The sequence below is a fragment of the Podarcis filfolensis genome (assembly GCF_964270895.1).
Source record: "Podarcis filfolensis genome assembly, chromosome: 15".
Taxonomy (NCBI): Eukaryota; Metazoa; Chordata; class Lepidosauria; order Squamata; family Lacertidae; genus Podarcis; species Podarcis filfolensis.
The window spans coordinates 41,563,069-41,581,805 of NC_139618.1; the positions used below are offsets into that span (position 1 = coordinate 41,563,069).

At 39.3% G+C, this 18,737-nt stretch overlaps 1 long non-coding RNA gene across 4 annotated transcripts in view; it reads left to right on the top strand.

Moving 5' to 3' along the window:
• The first annotated feature begins 3,645 nt into the window (after positions 1 to 3,645).
• LOC310750763 overlaps positions 3,646 to 18,737 on the top strand; it is a 40,821-nt gene continuing 25,729 nt past the window's right edge. For 3 of the 4 annotated variants that reach the window (XR_014542243.1, XR_014542244.1, XR_014542245.1), the window contains exons 1-2: positions 3,646 to 4,345; positions 4,674 to 4,809. This is a non-coding gene — a long non-coding RNA (uncharacterized lncRNA). Of the gene's footprint in view, positions 4,346 to 4,673; positions 4,810 to 6,058; positions 8,438 to 18,737 lie in introns of those variants that run through there. The other variant, XR_014542246.1, reaches the window with a different exon arrangement.

An 18,737-nucleotide genomic window follows, 5' to 3' on the forward strand; every position in this document is an offset into this window, starting at 1 on the left:
CACATCATGTGGAGTTGGGCCTTCGCAGCGGCAGCCTCTCCTTCTCCTTGCCCTCTCTCCAGCAGCTGCTATGAGCTGCCCGAGAGCAGAGGCCAGCCGCAGCTGTGGAGAGGCCATAGAGAGGCAACAGGATGCTCTCTCACAGCCGCTGCCACATCCACCATTGTCGCTTGGGACAAGTACTGGCTCATCCTGCTCTCCAAGTTTGGTGGCAGTGGCAGGGAAAAAAGGGACACTGCAGTATCAAATTGGAAGCCATGATGGTTTTGTAATTCCGGGACTGACCCTGGAAAATCAGGACACTTGGAGGGTATGCAAAGTCTAATCTTGTTGTTCCAGAATGACAGAGCACTTTAATCTACTAGGGTCAAAACGACGCCGTACATTCAAAGAAATCTTAAACCACTTTAACAGTCATAGAGAATTATGGGAACTGAAGTGCTAGGCACTGTCACTCTTTGAGGCCAGCACCTTAACAAACTACAGTTCCCAGGATTCTCTTGGAGTAGCCATGACTGTTGAAGTGTTATAAGAGTGCTTTAAAGGTATGGTGTGGAACTGGGGAAAATAAGGGAGTTGCAAGGTCAAAATACATGTGAAGCGGAAGAGCCACCATGTTGGGATCTTCAACTTCAACACAAAGGAATTTATATGCAGATATGTGGATAACTGGGGTGGTTTGGATGAGGCAGCAGAGCTGGGGGAAGGGCTGCTTAACCCTTTCCTAGGGTAGCAATATCTCCTCCTTTACAGAGGACTTAATTCAAAGGAGTCTAAAGATAAATAAGCAAAAGATTGATAAGAGAACCAGTCGGAGGGCCTTGAAATTGCCTGGACAGCAGACTGAGCAGGCACACAGGACCCATGAGCACAGTCTTCCCCCATATGGGGAAGTGTATTATATAATTAAATTATGGTAATTATTTCCAAATTTGTATCTAAATATTTCTAAATTTGCATCTAAATTTGCATCTAGTCTGTGCAAAAGTTATGCAAATCTGTGTCATGTTTATGCTATTTTGGCTGATTCATTTCCTCTTTTGTTGCAAGTTCTGCTGTACAAATATGGGGAACTGCCCATCATATTTTCTAAACAGAATCTGGGCAAATCTTTCCTCTTTTCAACCCCAGGAGGGGATGGGAAGGCAAGAGTCATGTAATTTTGTCCTCTTGCTGCAGCCGAAGAGGCTGGATGGAGCTCTTCCTGCCTATCAAGTTTCCTTCAGCACTAAATAAACAGGTGATATTTATTTAGGATATTTACATCCCACTTTATAGAGGATCTTAAAGCAGCTTGCTAAATATTCTCAAAAAGAAACCACACTGAGATCTAGTAGATAGTAGGGAAGAAATCTGATCAATTTGATTTGATCCATCCATCCCTGTTCTTGTTTCTGAAATGGAAGCAACTGTGCATTACTAAATTATTCTTGAATTCCAAACCTTGAGCATAGCACAGTTAGCTGAACATTTATTTCAGTTTTTCCTTCCCATTTATGTTCATGATTTTCATGGGGAGGGAAGGGGAGCATGAGCTGAAAAATCTGCAGCATTTTCTAAATTCCAGTTTATTCCTCACTAGTCGGATCTCATCTTGTGTCCAGTAACACACTGCACTGGATCCATCCAAAACCTAAATGCCAAATGGATTTGCCTGATCAGATTGGGGCAGCCCTGGATCACCCTGGGTTAGATCAGGCCCACCTAGAGTTGTCTGGGGCGGTCAAAAGGGGGGATCTTGCCAGAGGGAATGGGAGAAGAAGATATACAAGCAGCCTACATATGCCTTCCTCTCCCCATCCTCCCAGCCATGTGCTTAGTCACCATTCAGGGTTTAAACCCAGATTAAGCATGACTCTAAAATAAACGGGGAGATGGAGTTCCAGTTGTGAGAAGCCACCACTGAAAAGCTCCAGGACCAGGACCCCACACCACATACTTCATACTGAGTAGGGACCATCAAGAGAACCTCATCGGCTGCTTTCAAATCAGTGGATATTGTCCACTATACTAGACAACACACACACACACACACACACACAAAGTGATGAAGAAGCTGCACAAGCAGAGTAAGATGATAGATACCTGTTTCAGGAAAGCTGCGTCATCTCTCTTCTCACAAAATGATTTCTTTAAACGTGAAAATGTGTGTGTCAGTCTACCTACGGAGGCATTTCTTCTTCATATTATCTCCCATACATATGGTCCACATTTCATTCTGTTCTCTGGTGAATTTCTGTATTTGGCAAAGCTGGAGGATAATGCCTAAACCCAGTTATGTAGGGGAATGTCCCACTGAATTCAGATGGACCAGTTTCTGAGTAGCCATGCATAAGATCTGCCATTAGTTAATTGAATATTTATAAGTATCTTGTTCTGCTGGGGTTGGGAACAGCAAGGGAAAGTGGTGATGAATGCGAGAACTGTAAATACGATGGCCCATCATAGCTGGTGGCTTTTCCCGTAGACAAATTTATTTATAAGAACTATTTCCAAACTTACAATTCATTTTAAAAAATCAAGGCAGCAGGCAATAAAATCATGAAAACATCATAAAATCATGAAACACAGAACAAATGACCAATACTGAATTAAATTAATTCTTGAAAAGTGCTTGTTGAAACAGAAATATTTTCAGCAGGCGGTTTGTCCGATTTCAAAGGGGACAGTGTTCCAAAGAACTGGTGCCACTTTGCTAAAAGCCTTGATATGCATAGAAATCAAACAAATATATGAGAATAATGGGATAGTCAGGAAGGCTTCACCGGTTTATATAGTTATCTGGCTGATGTATAAGGAAGAAGAAGGACCTTCAGGTAACCCGGTCTTGGGCATTTTCTTTCTCTTTATATACTGACAATAATACATGGAACTGGCAGTCAATGCGTAGTTTTAGCACTACTGTAATATTCTGGTAGAAAGAGCAGGTGTCTTTATTGCTCAGACTGGTGAGCAAGCCTGATACTGATGCTCTTAAATTCTGATTGCCCACTACAGACTATTGCGGCAAAGAGAATTGCTTAGCTGATAAGGTTTATATTCTGAGGTTCTGACTTTGGCCCAGAACCAAGTGGTGGTGGAGAGGCTAAGCTGCTGCAACTAATAGCAACTGTGTTGAAAAAAACAAGACCCAGATATTTTTCATACCACTTGGCTTTATTTGGCAATCAGGAACATATCATATCCGCTTTAAAGCTAAAGCCATTTTTGTAGACATGAGTAATAATTCTTTGTACAGTAAAAAAGAATTTGTCAGTGTTAGATCAGTGTTGGGCCTCCAGTGAAAACTATGCCAAAATATATCTCAAGTGCATCACCGGTAACACTAAAGGCTTAATTTTTACACAATCTCTCTTACACAATCTCTTTTCTCTAACCACCCATGCTGGGCTGTTCACCATTGTGCATCTCAGCTAGTGAACAATACCAGAAAATGCACTGTGGGGGGAGGGGGGTTAGATCCATGATTCACATCTGGTTTTAAACACAGAGAAAATTCAGCATTGCATGATTAAATAGAATCTGTGCATTGATAAAACTAGGGTTTGAAACCCAGAATTATATACTATGGTTGAGTTCTTATAAGGAGTGCCCAAAGCTATTCATTTTATTTTGAAACATTATCAGAAAAACACTCCGTTTCCACTTTGATGATGTTTCAAAAATGTCTTCAAAAATGTTCACCTATTCATTTCGATTGCCTGATTTTGCCCTCAGTTGGCTTTGATTTTCATTAGTGATTTCAAAACATGAATAAATCTGGTTCATTGAGTAATGTAGTGTTATTATCCCTCATCAGCTGGAATCAGTCATATGACTGATCAGTTGAGCAGGTCTTTCACTTCCATATAACTATATTCAGGCCTGGTCCACTCATGAGGTGGGAAGAAGCAGCCTTCTCAGGCAGCAGAAGCCCCCATGAGTGCTCCTCCACCACCAGCATCAGCGCCAGTTTCTAGCAAAATATCACAAGATCTCATAGTGTGAGAGATGCCATGCCACTTCTTTGCCAGTGATGGAGGCAACAGGTGTGGGAGCAGGCCAGTGTGGCAGTGGCAGTGGGGTGGAGGTGGTATTTAATGTTTCACCTCAAGCAGCAAAACAGGACGCAGTGGCCCTAACTATATTTGTCATTCCCAGTGACATCATCATATAAATGCACTTGACTGAATATGTAGCATCATGATATTCTTTCACTACGTGATCAATAATTGCCTGGGATTGTCCATTTCACTAATTCCTTGAAGAAGGAGGAAGAAGTGGTCGCTAGGAAGGGTGTATGTTGATATCGCACAGAGGCAAGAGCAATTTGGGAGGAAAGGACAGCTAACAAGATTGGGAAAAGGTGAATATTCTGACAATCAAAGTGTCTGAGGGGAAATGTTTCCAGTTGCAGACAGCATGGGGGGTGCCATTGCTCACCTGACCTCACCGCTCACCTGACATCACTGCTGCTTCCCGGAAGGTAGAGGGAGAAGAGTGAGGCAGCAGTGAGGCTGGTGCAGTGCAAATGCACCAGCAGAGCCAATGCAGCATTCCTTCAGGTCTGATTGCACCATGCCAACCTGATCTTCCTCCCTGTAAGCACTCCATTGTCTCTTGAGACAGACAGATGCCAACAAAAATGTATTTTTTGTAACTGAAACGACAACTATGTGTCACTTTATTTACAGATATAATACTCTAAAACATGACATACGTCCATGCTGTGAGTGACAGGATTTATTCCTGCAGTAGATGAAAAAGAATGAACTTTCATCATCCCAGTCTTGTAACATGACTCCCCTGGGATAGGAACAATCTTTGTAGGTGAGTACATTGAGACTTTCTATCCAGATGACGCAGAAAGTTTATTGTCATACAGACTAAGTACCGGTATCTTCAAATGGTTTCTCTCATGCATCCACACACGCACACACACACATAGAGAAAGAGAGAGGGAAGGAATTCCAACTTTATTCATTTTTATATAGCATAAATGTACAATAAGTGTAGAACATACAGGGTGTAGCATTCAGGAGCACAAGTTATCTGCATTTTCTTTGTAATTCAGCAGATATAATCTGTTATTACTATAAGATATAAACTGTTGTTACTAAGTGAAGGCATTATGAATGTGCTCACAATTCCTCTTGCCTTCTGGCTTCATATTTCCAGAACTTGGGACCTGGAACCAATAATGCTTTCTTTGATAACAATGCCATGCCATGCAAAGGTGAGTAAAGCAACATGTGAGTATGGACTACTGTGGAACTTCCTTCTGGGTAAACATGCAGAGGATTAGGCTATAACCTAGCGGTGTGCATGGCCCTCACGATTCACCTTGTATCCATGCATTTAAAAAGTTGGGATCTCTTTCTAAGTTTCTCTGTGCACTCGACACTTCAATCTTCATTCTTTTCATATGCATTTCCCACCACCTGGTATTCTCAGAAGCATACCACTTCAAATACTGGAGGGTAGTACACAGACATCATATCTAACAGCAGTGAAGACCATTTACTAGATATTTCTGCTCTTGGACTAGATGACTGCCTGCTAGTGCCTATCACATGTGGGGGTGCTAAAAAAACACCCCACCACATCTACCCACTAACTTAAGACTCTCTCTCCTGCTCCACCCAAACAAGTCCCTTCCACCTATTCTACCCATGCAAGTTTTTTGCATCTGCCATCCTCTCAAGCTCCATCTGCTACGTCTTTTGTAAGTTTGCTTTGAAATAGTATTACTTGCTGCATCCCATGACCCGTAAACAAAGATGACCTACAGGTAACAAACCCAGTCACCAGACCATCCGCAAACCTTTAATCATAGGTCAGGCTTTCCTGTATATCCATGGAGTTAAAATTTGGTATGACCCCTTGTTCCTTCCAATTCTATTCTTAGGTCAACTTCTTGGGCAAATATTTGATATTACCATAATATGAACTGTCTTGCATAAAGATGCATAGATGATTCCAGGGTCATTAAAAAAAATCAATGTATTTGAATCATTGCCAACATTATTGCTGCAATGTCCATGCTGGCCTCATAATTATTTCTTGTAATTTAAAACAGCAACAAACTGTACTTTCACAAGCTAAAGGGGGGAACTTGAAAGTGTCTGGTGCGCTGATAAAAAAAGGAGCAGATCTGGAAACCACAGAAGAACATGTTGCAACAAAGAGCTTTGATGCAATGGAATGTTGTTTTGATATCACTCTCTTACATAAAACAAGACATTACTAGAACTGAAATGGAGAATCTTTGGAAGGTTGTAAACAATATTTGTTTTTGCAATCTATCAAGATAATCTAAGGATTTGCATTTTGCTCCCCATTAAAAATTTCATTGGTTTTACATCTAGCTGAATTTCCCTGTTTATGTAATGTGACCTAAATACATAAAAAGAAAATCAATCAAAAGTGCATAGATAATTCACTTATCCCTTTTGGTGCTGTATCTCCATGTTGGGTCATGTGGTTCTGCCATTTTGTTTGGCAAAAACATATCTAAGGAAACTTTGGAGTCACAGCTGTGAGGTTGAGATAACAGGCCAAATAATTCCTGATTGGCCACCAACATGTCACCAAGAGCAAAAATCAAATGTAGGGGTTTCTTCGGCAAAATGTCTGACAAATTTCAAGGAAAATCCAAAGGAATTTTAAGGAGACTTGAGAAATTTCCCATTGGGTCCCCTATACACTTAGGATGCCACCAGATGGAATTAACTACAGTACTTCAGGCACTGGTGACTTAAACATTGGATTACAGCAATGTGGGGCTATCCTTGCACTGGATTGGTGAGCTATACTTTGTGCGGAAGGCTGCAGCATGGTTGATGGCAGGAGTGAGACCCTGCCGGCATTTAACACCTCTGCCTGGAGAGCTGCACTGGTTGTCTGTTTGCTACCAGGACAAGTTCAAGGTGCTACTCACAGCTTAGGACCAGTTTACTTGCAGATTCACCTTAACCCATGTATGCTCACACGAATGGGAGAACTGGCACTGTTGCAGGTGCCATGTAATACTTATTCTACATTTGCAAGAAAACAACCTTTCAGTGTGGCAGCATCTACACTTTGAACTCTTTGCCTGTTGACATCAGGCAGGCACCTTTGCGGTACTATTTTTGGTGCCTTCTTTTAAAAAACATTGTTTTGGCAAGACTATCTAGACATGTGCTTTATTTCTTTTTAGCAGCTGTTGAATATTTTTAAAACAGTTTTTATTAATAATGTTAATATTTTATTTTCGTAGGTGTTTTTATTTTTTAAAGAAATCAAGTGATATAAAAATTTAAAAAATAAAATAAAATTGTCAGGAGTGTGTTCTAGCCAAGCTTACTTGCAGCACACATTTAAGCCATCAACAGCTGTTTATTCTCCTGTCCAGGATCCTGACACACCCACCCACCCATGATTATCATCAAGTAAGGAGGACAGCAGGAATGAGACCATTGGCACCACCCCCTCAGTCATGTTCTCATCACTGACTCTATCATGTTCAATGTGTTGAAGCCTGGATTTCTGAAGCTGGGAGCTTGCTTCATTTGTGTAGGTTCCCCATGAGATTTAGAACCTTGACCTTCTATGGGTCTGAACTGCATGGGGAGCTTTAAGTGCATGAGTAGTGAAAGCTCTCCACTTTTGACATTCCCTTCCCAACATGTGAAAGGTGATGAGACAGGTAACAAGGATGGACAAAGGGAGTAGGGCCAAACTGCTCATTTCAATCCCCTCCCTTTCATTGCCTGAGTAAGAACACCTGAAGAGGGCTTGAGAATTGGATGCATCTATGTGAACTCTTCAGGATCAGAAACATTTTCTACTGTATGTTCAGTACACATTTTTTGTAAAGAAGGAGTTCCAGATAAATGCAACAATTGTTTACTAGTAGCTGTTAATAATTATATTTGGGGGGGGGGGGATCTAGAGCTGGGCCAAAATGACAAGCCCACGTTCACTGCTCAGCTCACTTGGTTCTATTCACCTTTCCAATTTGGCCCCCTGAGGGTGGGGAAAAGATCAGGCCCATGCACCAGATCCAGCCCCTCCCTCCTATATTAGTCCCATGTCCATTTCCTATCCTGCAGTCATCATTTTGTCTCATGACTAATATCCATTGATAGACCTATTGTATATGAATTTGCCTGATTTTTTAATCTGATAAGCAATTGCCACATCATCTAGTACTAAATTTCAGACATTTGTTATGCATTTTATAAAGAAATACTTCTCTTTGTATGTCCTGACTCAGAGACAGGGAAGAATGATACATACTGACACCTTTCATAATATCTGTCATTTTCCTCATTTGATTTCTTGTAAAAATTATGTGAGTCTACATGACATGTTCCCATTCCTCCCTCTCCTTTCATTCGTGTCCATTTTGGACACCACAGTACTTCATTAATAAAACTTTCTGCCATTCTTCCTTGAATGAAGACAGTGATGGTAACAATGTTTACTGTCTTCCTTGTTGGTTCCGTTGTCCTCCTTACTGGAACTAGAAGTACAGCTGATACAAGACATAGCGTAAGGATTAGGTAATTTTGCAAACCACTCACGTCATGAGTTCCCATCTGCTTGTTACATCATGTGTCCGTTGCACTGCTGGAACAAAACATCTTGTGTCCACATAGCTGCACTGTGTGCTAAAACCTATTCTAAAGGCCTTGAGTCTGGAAAGGAAGGTCTAAGCCACAGATGGAGAACCCTCCAGCTGTTGGACTCCAACTCTTATCAGCCCCAGTCAGCATGGACATCTTTCTGGGATGGTTAAACTGAAACTGACACGGGGACAAATAGAAGAAGACACCTTCACCCCGGTATGGCTCCCCTTCATCACATCACAGCCCAACAAGACAATGACAAAAATCCACCAACAGCATACAAATCAATATGGCTAACCTAATCCAAAACACCCACCCACCCCACTCACGCATGAAAACAAAGACCACCACAGCCAACCACAAATGAACAACCACACCCTAGGCCAACCCCAACCCCAACCTCTCTCACCATCAAAGGAACACAAGTGTTTTTATTTCTGTTCCATACCTCAAGCAACGCTCCTCTTATAATATGGTTAGAAAATCCTTTGTGTGCCCTCTCTTTCTCATGCCATAGATATGCATGCCAACCAAATCTGATGTCAAATCCCTCTAAATCCAACAAATCTGTGTTTTTCAACACAACCCATTCCTTGATCCAACACAGGCATGAGGCCTCATAGTATAATTTCAAGTTCGGGACGGCAAACCCTCCTCTATCTCTCCGGTCTGTAAGTAGTTTAAATTTGATTCTAGCTCTTTTGCCCTGCCAGATAAATCTGGAAAGGGTTTTCTGCCAATCTTTGAACACTGTCGTACCTCTGATCACCGGAATGTTCTGAAATAGAAATAGCAATCTTGGAAGAGTACTCATCTTAATTGCAGCCATTCTACCCGACCAGAAGAGTTTTATCCTACTCCAGGTATCTAAGTCTTTTTTAATCTCTCTCCAGGTCCTAATATAGTTATCTTCTACTAGGTTTATGTTTTTTGTGGAGACCCAGATACCCAAATATTTAACCTTTTTCACCACCTTGTTTTTTTTTTTTATAATATTTTTATTTTTCCATATAAACACAATACAACAAACATAAACATACAAAAACAAAAACAAAACAAAAAACATGTATCATTTCATATCCTAATTTCATATCCTATCTTCCCCGACTTCCTCATGCCTCCCCTTTCTGTATTCCAAATTCTTATCGATTGTTCAGCAAATCTTCCCTTATTTTAATTTAAATTTAGACTATTCTTCCTTATTCTCCTTATCATAACCATTGCTAATAGTAACCATTTACTTTCCAATCCAACATCATTCTAACTTTCATTAACTTTGTAATATTTCTTTAAATAGTCCTTGAATTTTTTCCATTCTTCTTGCGCTGCTTCTCTTCCCTGGTTTCGGATTCTGCTCGTCATTTCTGCCAGGCCCATATAGTCTATCACCTTCATCTGCCATTCTTCCAGTGTGGGTAGTTCTCGCGTCTTCCAGTACTTCGCAATGAGTATTCTAGCTGCTGTTGTAGCATACATAAAGAAAGTTATATCCGTCTTTAACACCCCTTGGCCGACAATACCCAAGAGAAAGGCCTCTGGTTTCTTGGGGAAAGTATATTTAAATACCTTTTTAAGTTCATTATAGATCATTTCCCAGAATGCCTTAATCTTCGGGCAAGTCCACCAAAGATGAAAAAATGTACCTTCAGTTTCTTTACATTTCCAACATTTATTATCAGGCACATGGTAAATCTTTGCAAGCTTGACTGGGGTTATGTACCACCTATATATCATTTTCATAATGTTTTCTCTTAAGGCATTACATGCCGTAAATTTCGTCCCGGTGGTCCACAACTTTTCCCAATCAGCAAACAAAATATTATGACCAATGTCCTGAGCCCATTTGATCATAGCTGATTTAACCGTTTCATCTTCTGTATTCCATTTCAGCAGCAAATTGTACATTTTTGACAAGTTCTTAGTACTGGGTTCTAACAGTTCTATCTCCAATTTTGATTTTTCCACCTGGAAGCCAATTTTACTGTCCAGTTTAAACGCTTCATTTATTTGATGATAGTGGAACCAGTCTCTCACCTTCCCTTTTAATTTCTCAAAACTCTGCAATCTCAATTTGTCCCCTTCCTTTTCCAAAATTTCCCAGTATCTTGGCCACTTGGACTCCATATTTAACTTTTTAACTGCCTTAGCTTCCATTGGCGACAGCCACCTTGGAGTTTTATTTTCCAGCAAGTCTTTATATCTGACCCAGACATTTAATAGTGCTTTTCTGACAATATGATTTTTGAAACTTTTATGTGCTTTAACCTTGTCATACCACAAATATGCATGCCACCCAAAAATGTTATTAAAACCTTCCAAATCCAAAATGTCTGTATTTTCAAGAAGTAGCCATTCTTTCAGCCAGCAGAAAGCTGCCGCTTCATAGTAAAGTTTAAAGTCTGGCAGGGCAAACCCCCCTCTTTCCTTTGAATCCGTTAATATCTTAAATTTAATTCTGGGCTTTTTGCCCTGCCAGACAAATTTAGATATGTATTTTTGCCACCTCTTGAAACAATCCATTTTATCAATTATTTGCAATGCTTGGAACAAAAACAACATTCTTGGCAATACATTCATCTTTATAGCTGCAATACGGCCTAACAAGGAAAGCTTTAAGTTGGACCAAATCTCCAAATCTTTTTTCACTTCTCTCCAAGTTTTTTCATAATTATCTTTAAACAAATTCACATTTTTAGCTGTCATATTTATACCCAAATATTTCACTTTTTTAACCACAGTTAACCCTGTCTCGTTCTGAAACCTTTCCTTTTCTATCTGTGTCAAATTTTTCTCCAAAACCTTTGTCTTAGACTTATTCAATTTAAATCCTGCCATTTGACCAAACTCTTGAATTATTTCCAAAACTCTTTTCGTGCTAGCTTCTGGCTCTTGTAATGTAAGTACTAAGTCATCTGCAAATGCTCTCAGTTTATATTGTTTAGCTCCGACCTGAATCCCTTTAACCAACTGGTCCCTCCTAATCATATTAAGCAAAACCTCCAGGACCGATATAAAAAGTAATGGGGAAATAGGGCACCCCTGACGTGTCCCTTTTTCAATCTTGAACTCTTCTGTAACCACATTATTTACAATTAGTTTGGCTTTCTGTTCAGAGTATATTGCACCTATAACATTCTCAAACCCTTGGCCTACCCCCATGATTTTTCACCACCTTGATTCCTGTTTGTATCTCTAACTGATTTCTTAAGTCTTCAGCCAAGTTCTTTGTCAGCATCTTGGTTTTGACTTTATTTAACTTAAAACCGGACAGTTTTCCAAATTCTTCTAGTAATTCTAGAACTTTACCGATACCTTTAACTGGGTCTTCTAACGATATTACCAAATCATCGGCGTAGGCCTTTAATTTATATTCTTTTGCTCCAATTCTGATTCCTCTTATTTCTGAAGTTTTCCTTATTTTATTTGCAATTATTTCCAGCACCATAATAAATAAGAGAGGGGACAGAGGGCACCCCTGTCTTGTACCCTTCGAGATCGCAAACGAATTAGTTAGGTTATTATTAATAATTAATTTAGCCCTTTGGCTTGTATAGATCGCTTTTATACCTTCCATGAAGGGCCCCTCTATCCCTACCCTCTCCATACATTTTAGTAGAAACCGCCAGGATACATTGTCGAAAGCCTTTTCGGCATCGATGAAAATTAATGCCGCGGGAATATCATTTTTAAACTCCAAATATTCAATAATATTTATTATGTGCCTTACGTTATCTTTTAGTTGTCTATTAGGGAGGAATCCAGCTTGATCTTTATGAATGGATTTTATTAAATATTTCTTAAGTCTGTTCGCCATTATTTCTGCGAAGATTTTGTAATCGTTATTAAGTAGTGATATCGGTCTATAATTTCTTATGTCCAGTTTGTCAGAATCTGATTTAGGTATTAACGTGATATGTGCCTCTTTCCAGGAGTCAGGAATCCTCCCTCCTTGTAGAATATTATTCATTACATAAAACCGGGGCCAGATGTTCCTCTAAGACTTTGTAATACTTTTGTGACAAACCGTCTGGACCTGGTGCTTTCCCTGGTTTCATCTTCTTAATTGCCTCCTTGATCTCATCTGCTGTTATTACTTTATTTAAATGAGTTTTCTCTTCATCCATCAAATGTTCTCCTCCATTTCTTTCCAAATATTTTTCTATTTCTACTATGTCCTCATCTTCCTTTTTATACAGATTTTCATAGAATTGGAGGAACTTTTCCTTTATTTCATTAGGATCTTCTAATATTTGCTCTTCTATTTTAATTTTATTGATCACATTTTGTTTTTTCCTTTTTCTTAATTGCCATGCCAGTAGTCTCCCCGTTTTGTTTGCGGATTCAAAATATTTTTGCTTCATTGATTTGATTCTCCATTCTACTTCTTGGCTTATTAGTGTTGAATATTGTGTTTGCAGCATTTTAGAGATTTGTTTAGTCTTTTCATCCCTAGAATTTATTATCAAATTTTTCTCACAGTCTCTTAATTGCTTAATGATTTCTTCTTTCTTTGATTCTCTTAGTTTCCTTCTATAATTATTCTGTTGAATTAAGAATCCTCATAAAACCGCCTTACTGGCGTCCCAGACTATGTCAATTTTTGTTTCTTTATTTAAATTTGTATCAAAATAGTCTTTCAGGGTACTTTTAGCCTTCTCGACCGTTTCATCATTTTCAAATAAATATTCATTCATTCTCCACCTATATGGCCCGGATGATTTACATTTTATTTCCAAAACAATTGGGTTGTGATCAGAGAGGGTTCTGGGTTGTATTTCACATTTCATTGTTCTTATCGATAGTTCTCTTGAGACCCATATCTGGTCGATTCTTCCCCAACTCTGTTTTTTTTAATGAAATATTTATTAAGATTTTTCAAATTCAATACAAAAAAAAATCAAAAAGAACCAAAAAAAATGCAAAAAAGAAAAAAGATTTAAAAACACATGAAATTTACAATTCCATATTTTCATTACCATATTTCCCAGACTTCCCCACACCTCCCCACACCTCCCCTTCTTGTATTCCAATTCAAATTGTTTGTTCAACAAGTTCCTATCCCCAATTTTTAACCTTTTAATATTTAATTCATTTTTTAAAAAAAGGAAAAAGAAACTCACGGGTTGTTACTTTTAGGGTCCGATTGTTCACAGGAAAAAGTCAGCGCCCTCCGACCATGGCTCGCGGCTTCACTCCCCAGGAGAAGCAGTCGACTCTCAGCACCGCGCCGCTCACCCCGTCCCCCGTTCCGCAGCCTTTAAAAAGGCTTCTTCACAGGTCGGGGGGCGCAAATGGTGCCCGCCGAGTCACCAAGTTCACAGGCTTACGCGCCTGTGATTTCTAAGGGTCCCCGCGTCGCCGCAGCGGCAAGACCCAACTCCTGAAGAGCCGATTCCCTCCGGAGCTCGGAGGGAATCCGCCATTAGCCGTTCGCGCTAACCCGGAAGTCCGATTCTTCCCCAACTCTGATGTGGTTCTGAGAAATGTGTAAATTGTTTCGTTATTGGGTTTTTATGCCTCCATATATCAATCAAATCTAAATTTTCTTCAAGATTATTGAATGATTTTGGAAGTTTCCCTTGGTTCAACTTCCTCTTTTTTTCACTTCTATCTAATTCTGGTATTGGTACTCCATTCAGATCTCCAAGCAGAATTATTTTATTATTTTCTAATTCTAATAGTACTTGTTCCAGTTTTTTAAACTGGACACGTACGATTGTGTCGCTGCTCACCCTAGTAATAGGGTTGTCAAATTTGCAGATGACACAACCGTGATTGGGCTCATCCCTGAAAGGGAGGGTGAAACGGACTATAGAGATGAGGTGGAGCGGCTGACAGAGTGGTGCAGAGCTAACAACTTGCTCATAAATACAAGGAAGACAAAGGAGCTTGTGGTGGACTTCAGGAGACAGAAGAGCAATATCCAGCCACTTTTGATTGATGGGGTCTGTGTGGAGAGGGTAACAACGTTCAGATTTTTGGGCATTGAATTACAAGAGGATCTGTCCTGGAGTGTCAACACAAGGGGGCTTGTGAAGAAGGCGCAGCAGAGACTGTACTTTTTGAGAATTCTAAGGAAAAACCATCTTCCGCAGAAACTGCTGCTTGCCTTCTATCACTGTGCCATTGAGAGCGTGCTCACTTATGGCTTATGTGTGTGGTACGGAAGCTGTACTACCCAGGACAGGATGGGGTTGTGCAGAGTTGTTAAGGCAGCAGAGAGCATTGTTGGCTGCCCACTTTCCACCTTAGAGCAGATTTATGCCACAAGGTGCCATAGGAAGGCACTGGACATAGTAAAAGATCCATCGCATCCTGGTCACTGTCTCTTCGAGCTCCTGCCGTCGGGACGGAGATACAGGACGATGAAGACAAGAACGAGCCGTCTTAAGAACAGCTTCTTCTCCAGAGCGATCTCGGCCCTGAATGGGAAGCCTGGACTTTGAAAGTCATCTAATCTTCCTTGCTGTACTATACTGTATTGTTTTAATTAGTGTTTTTATGGAGCAGTCAAGTAATTTCGTTGTCCCTGAGAGGGGGCAATGACAATAAAGATATTATTATTATTATATTATTATTATAACTCTGCTTTGTTTGTATTAGGGGCATAAACAGTTACCACATTAAATTTTTCACCTTGGTGGTTAATTTGGACTCCCAGAATTCTTCCCTCATCATCTTTGCAAATTAATACAGGCTCCCATTTCTCCTTAACGTAAATCACCACTCCTCTTTTTTTGTTTACATCTGAGTTAATGAACTCAACTCCCAACTTTTTATCAATATATGTTTGTGTTTTTTGGCCACATGCGTCTCTTAGCAACAAATCACATCATAATTTTTATTCCTCAAAACTTTTTCTATTTTATTTCTTTTCGATTTTTCGTTTAAACCGTTTACATTCCAGGACAAAAAATTCAAAGACATTATTAAAATTAATTTCTATTTTTTCAATTTAAATTTTCAAACTTGTGTTTTGGAGCTTCCGTTCCCTGTATATTCTTCCTCTTCTGCCTCCTCACCTCCCACAGCACCTTCTTCTTCTTCTACTTCTTCCTCTTCGTCTTCTTTCTCTTCCCGTGCCCCTCTCTTCTCTTTCTTTCCTCTTTTCTCGTTTTTACTTCCCTCCCTATCTCTTAGCCTGTCCTCAACCTTACCAAGCTCTTTCTCATACCTTCTCAAAAAAAATTCCACCTCTTGGGTATCTGTCAACTTAAATCTTTTGTCTTTAAAAAAGAAGGCAATCCCTTCAGGGAACTCCCATCTGTATTGTATGGCGTTTCTCCTCAAAACGCCTGCTATTTGTCTATATCCTTCTCTTTTGCGCAGAAGTCTAACTGGTATTTCTTTAAGAACAATAATTGATCTGCCATCAATTATTAATCTTTTATGATAGCTCGTTTTTAGTATTAAGTTCTTCATCTCGATTGAGTTGAAGATTACTAAACAGTGGAGAGAGGCCTACATTACACTTATACCAAAGACAGAGACTGAAAAGACCCAACTTAAAAACTACCGACCCATCTCGTTATTGAATGTGGATTACAAAATCTTTGCTAATATTTTAGCAAAGAGACTGAAAAGAGTTTTGATGGAGGAGATTCACGGGGACCAAGCGGGCTTTCTCCCAAAAAGGCATTTGTCGAACAATGTAAGGAATATAATTGACATTTTGGAAAAGCTGGAAGTGAACATAAACACTAAAGCTGTTTTGATATTTGTGGATGCCGAGAAAGCCTTTGACAACATTTCTTGGAGTTTTATGTTGAAGAACCTCCGGGGGATGGGGGTAGGCCAAGGGTTTGAGAATGGTATAGGTGCAATATACTCTGAACAGAAAGCCAAACTAATTGTAAATAATGTGGTTACAGAAGAGTTCAAGATTGAAAAAGGGACACGTCAGGGGTGCCCTATCTCCCCACTACTTTTTATATCGGTCCTGGAGGTTTTGCTTAATATGATTAGGAGGGACCAGTTGGTTAAAGGGATTCAGGTCGGAGCTAAACAATATAAACTGAGAGCATTTGCAGATGACTTAGTACTTACATTACAAGAGCCAGAAGCTAGCACGAAAAGAGTTTTGGAAATAATTCAAGAGTTTGGTCAAATGGCAGGATTTAAATTGAATAAGTCTAAGACAAAGGTTTTGGAGAAAAATTTGACACAGATAGAAAAGGAAAGGTTTCAGAACAAGACAGGGTTAACTGTGGTTAAAAAAGTGAAATATTTGGGTATAAATATGACAGCTAAAAATGTGAATTTGTTTAAAGATAATTATGAAAAAACTTGGAGAGAAGTGAAAAAAGATTTGGAGATTTGGTCCAACTTAAAGCTTTCCTTGTTAGGCCGTATTGCAGCTATAAAGATGAATGTATTGCCAAGAATGTTGTTTTTGTTCCAAGCATTGCAAATAATTGATAAAATGGATTGTTTCAAGAGGTGGCAAAAAGACATATCTAAATTTGTCTGGCAGGGCAAAAAGCCCAGAATTAAATTTAAGATATTAACGGATTCAAAGGAAAGAGGGGGGTTTGCCCTGCCAGACTTTAAACTTTACTATGAAGCGGCAGCTTTCTGCTGGCTGAAAGAATGGCTACTTCTTGAAAACACAGACATTTTGGATTTGGAAGGTTTTAATAACATTTTTGGGTGGCATGCATATTTGTGGTATGACAAGGTTAAAGCACATAAAAGTTTCAAAAATCATATTGTCAGAAAAGCACTATTAAATGTCTGGGTCAGATATAAAGACTTGCTGGAAAATAAAACTCCAAGGTGGCTGTCGCCAATGGAAGCTAAGGCAGTTAAAAAGTTAAATATGGAGTCCAAGTGGCCAAGATACTGGGAAATTTTGGAAAAGGAAGGGGACAAATTGAGATTGCAGAGTTTTGAGAAATTAAAAGGGAAGGTGAGAGACTGGTTGCACTATCATCAAATAAATGAAGCGTTTAAACTGGACAGTAAAATTGGCTTCCAGGTGGAAAAATCAAAATTGGAGACAGAACTGTTAGAACCCAGTACTAAGAATTTGTCCAAAATGTACAATTTACTGCTGAAATGGAATACACAAGATGAAACGGTTAAATCGGTCATGATTAAATGGGCTCAGGACATTGGTCATAATATTTTGTTTGCTGATTGGGAAAAGTTGTGGACCACCGGGATGAAATTTACGGCATGTAATGCCTTAAGAGAAAACATTATGAAAATGATATATAGGTGGTACATAACCCCAGTCAAGCTTGCAAAGATTTACCATGTGCCTGACAATAAATGTTGGAAATGTAAAGAAACTGAAGGTACATTCTTTCATCTTTGGTGGACTTGCCCGAAGATTAAGGCATTCTGGGAAATGATCTATAATGAACTTAAAAAGGTATTTAAATATACTTTCCCCAAGAAACCAGAGGCCTTTCTCTTGGGTATTGTCGGCCAAGGGGTGTTAAAGACGGATATAACTTTCTTTATGTATGCTACAACAGCAGCTAGAATACTCATTGCGAAGTACTGGAAGACGCAAGAGCTACCCACACTGGAAGAATGGCAGATGAAGGTGATAGACTACATGGGCTTGGCAGAAATGACGAGCAGAATCCGAAACCAGGGAAGAGAGGCAGCGCAAGAAGAATGGAAAAAATTCAAGGACTATTTAAAGAAATATTACAAAGTTAATGAAAGTTAGAATGATGTTGGACTGGAAAGTAAATGGTTACTATTAGCAATGGTTAAGACAAGGAGAATAAGGAAGAATAGTCTAAATTTAAATTAAAATAAGGGAAGATTTGCTGAACAATCGATAAGAATTTGGAATACAGAAAGGGGAGGCATGAGGAAGTCGGGGAAGAAAGGTATATGAAATTAGGATATGAAATGATACATGTTTTTTGTTCTGTTTTTGTCTTTGTATGTTTATGTTTGTTGTGTTGTGTTTATATGGAAAAAATAAAAATATTATAAAAAAAAAAAGAAGAAGATTACTAAACAGTCCCCAAGAGGTTTTTTTAACTTATTTTGCTGGGCTCTCGTTCTTATTCTAAAGGCATTCTCTATCGTATATGCCACCTCTTCCTCTTTCAGTTCCAGCCATTTAGTTAACTCCTTAATCATTTTCTCTTTTATATTCTCTTTCGCTTCTTCTCCTAT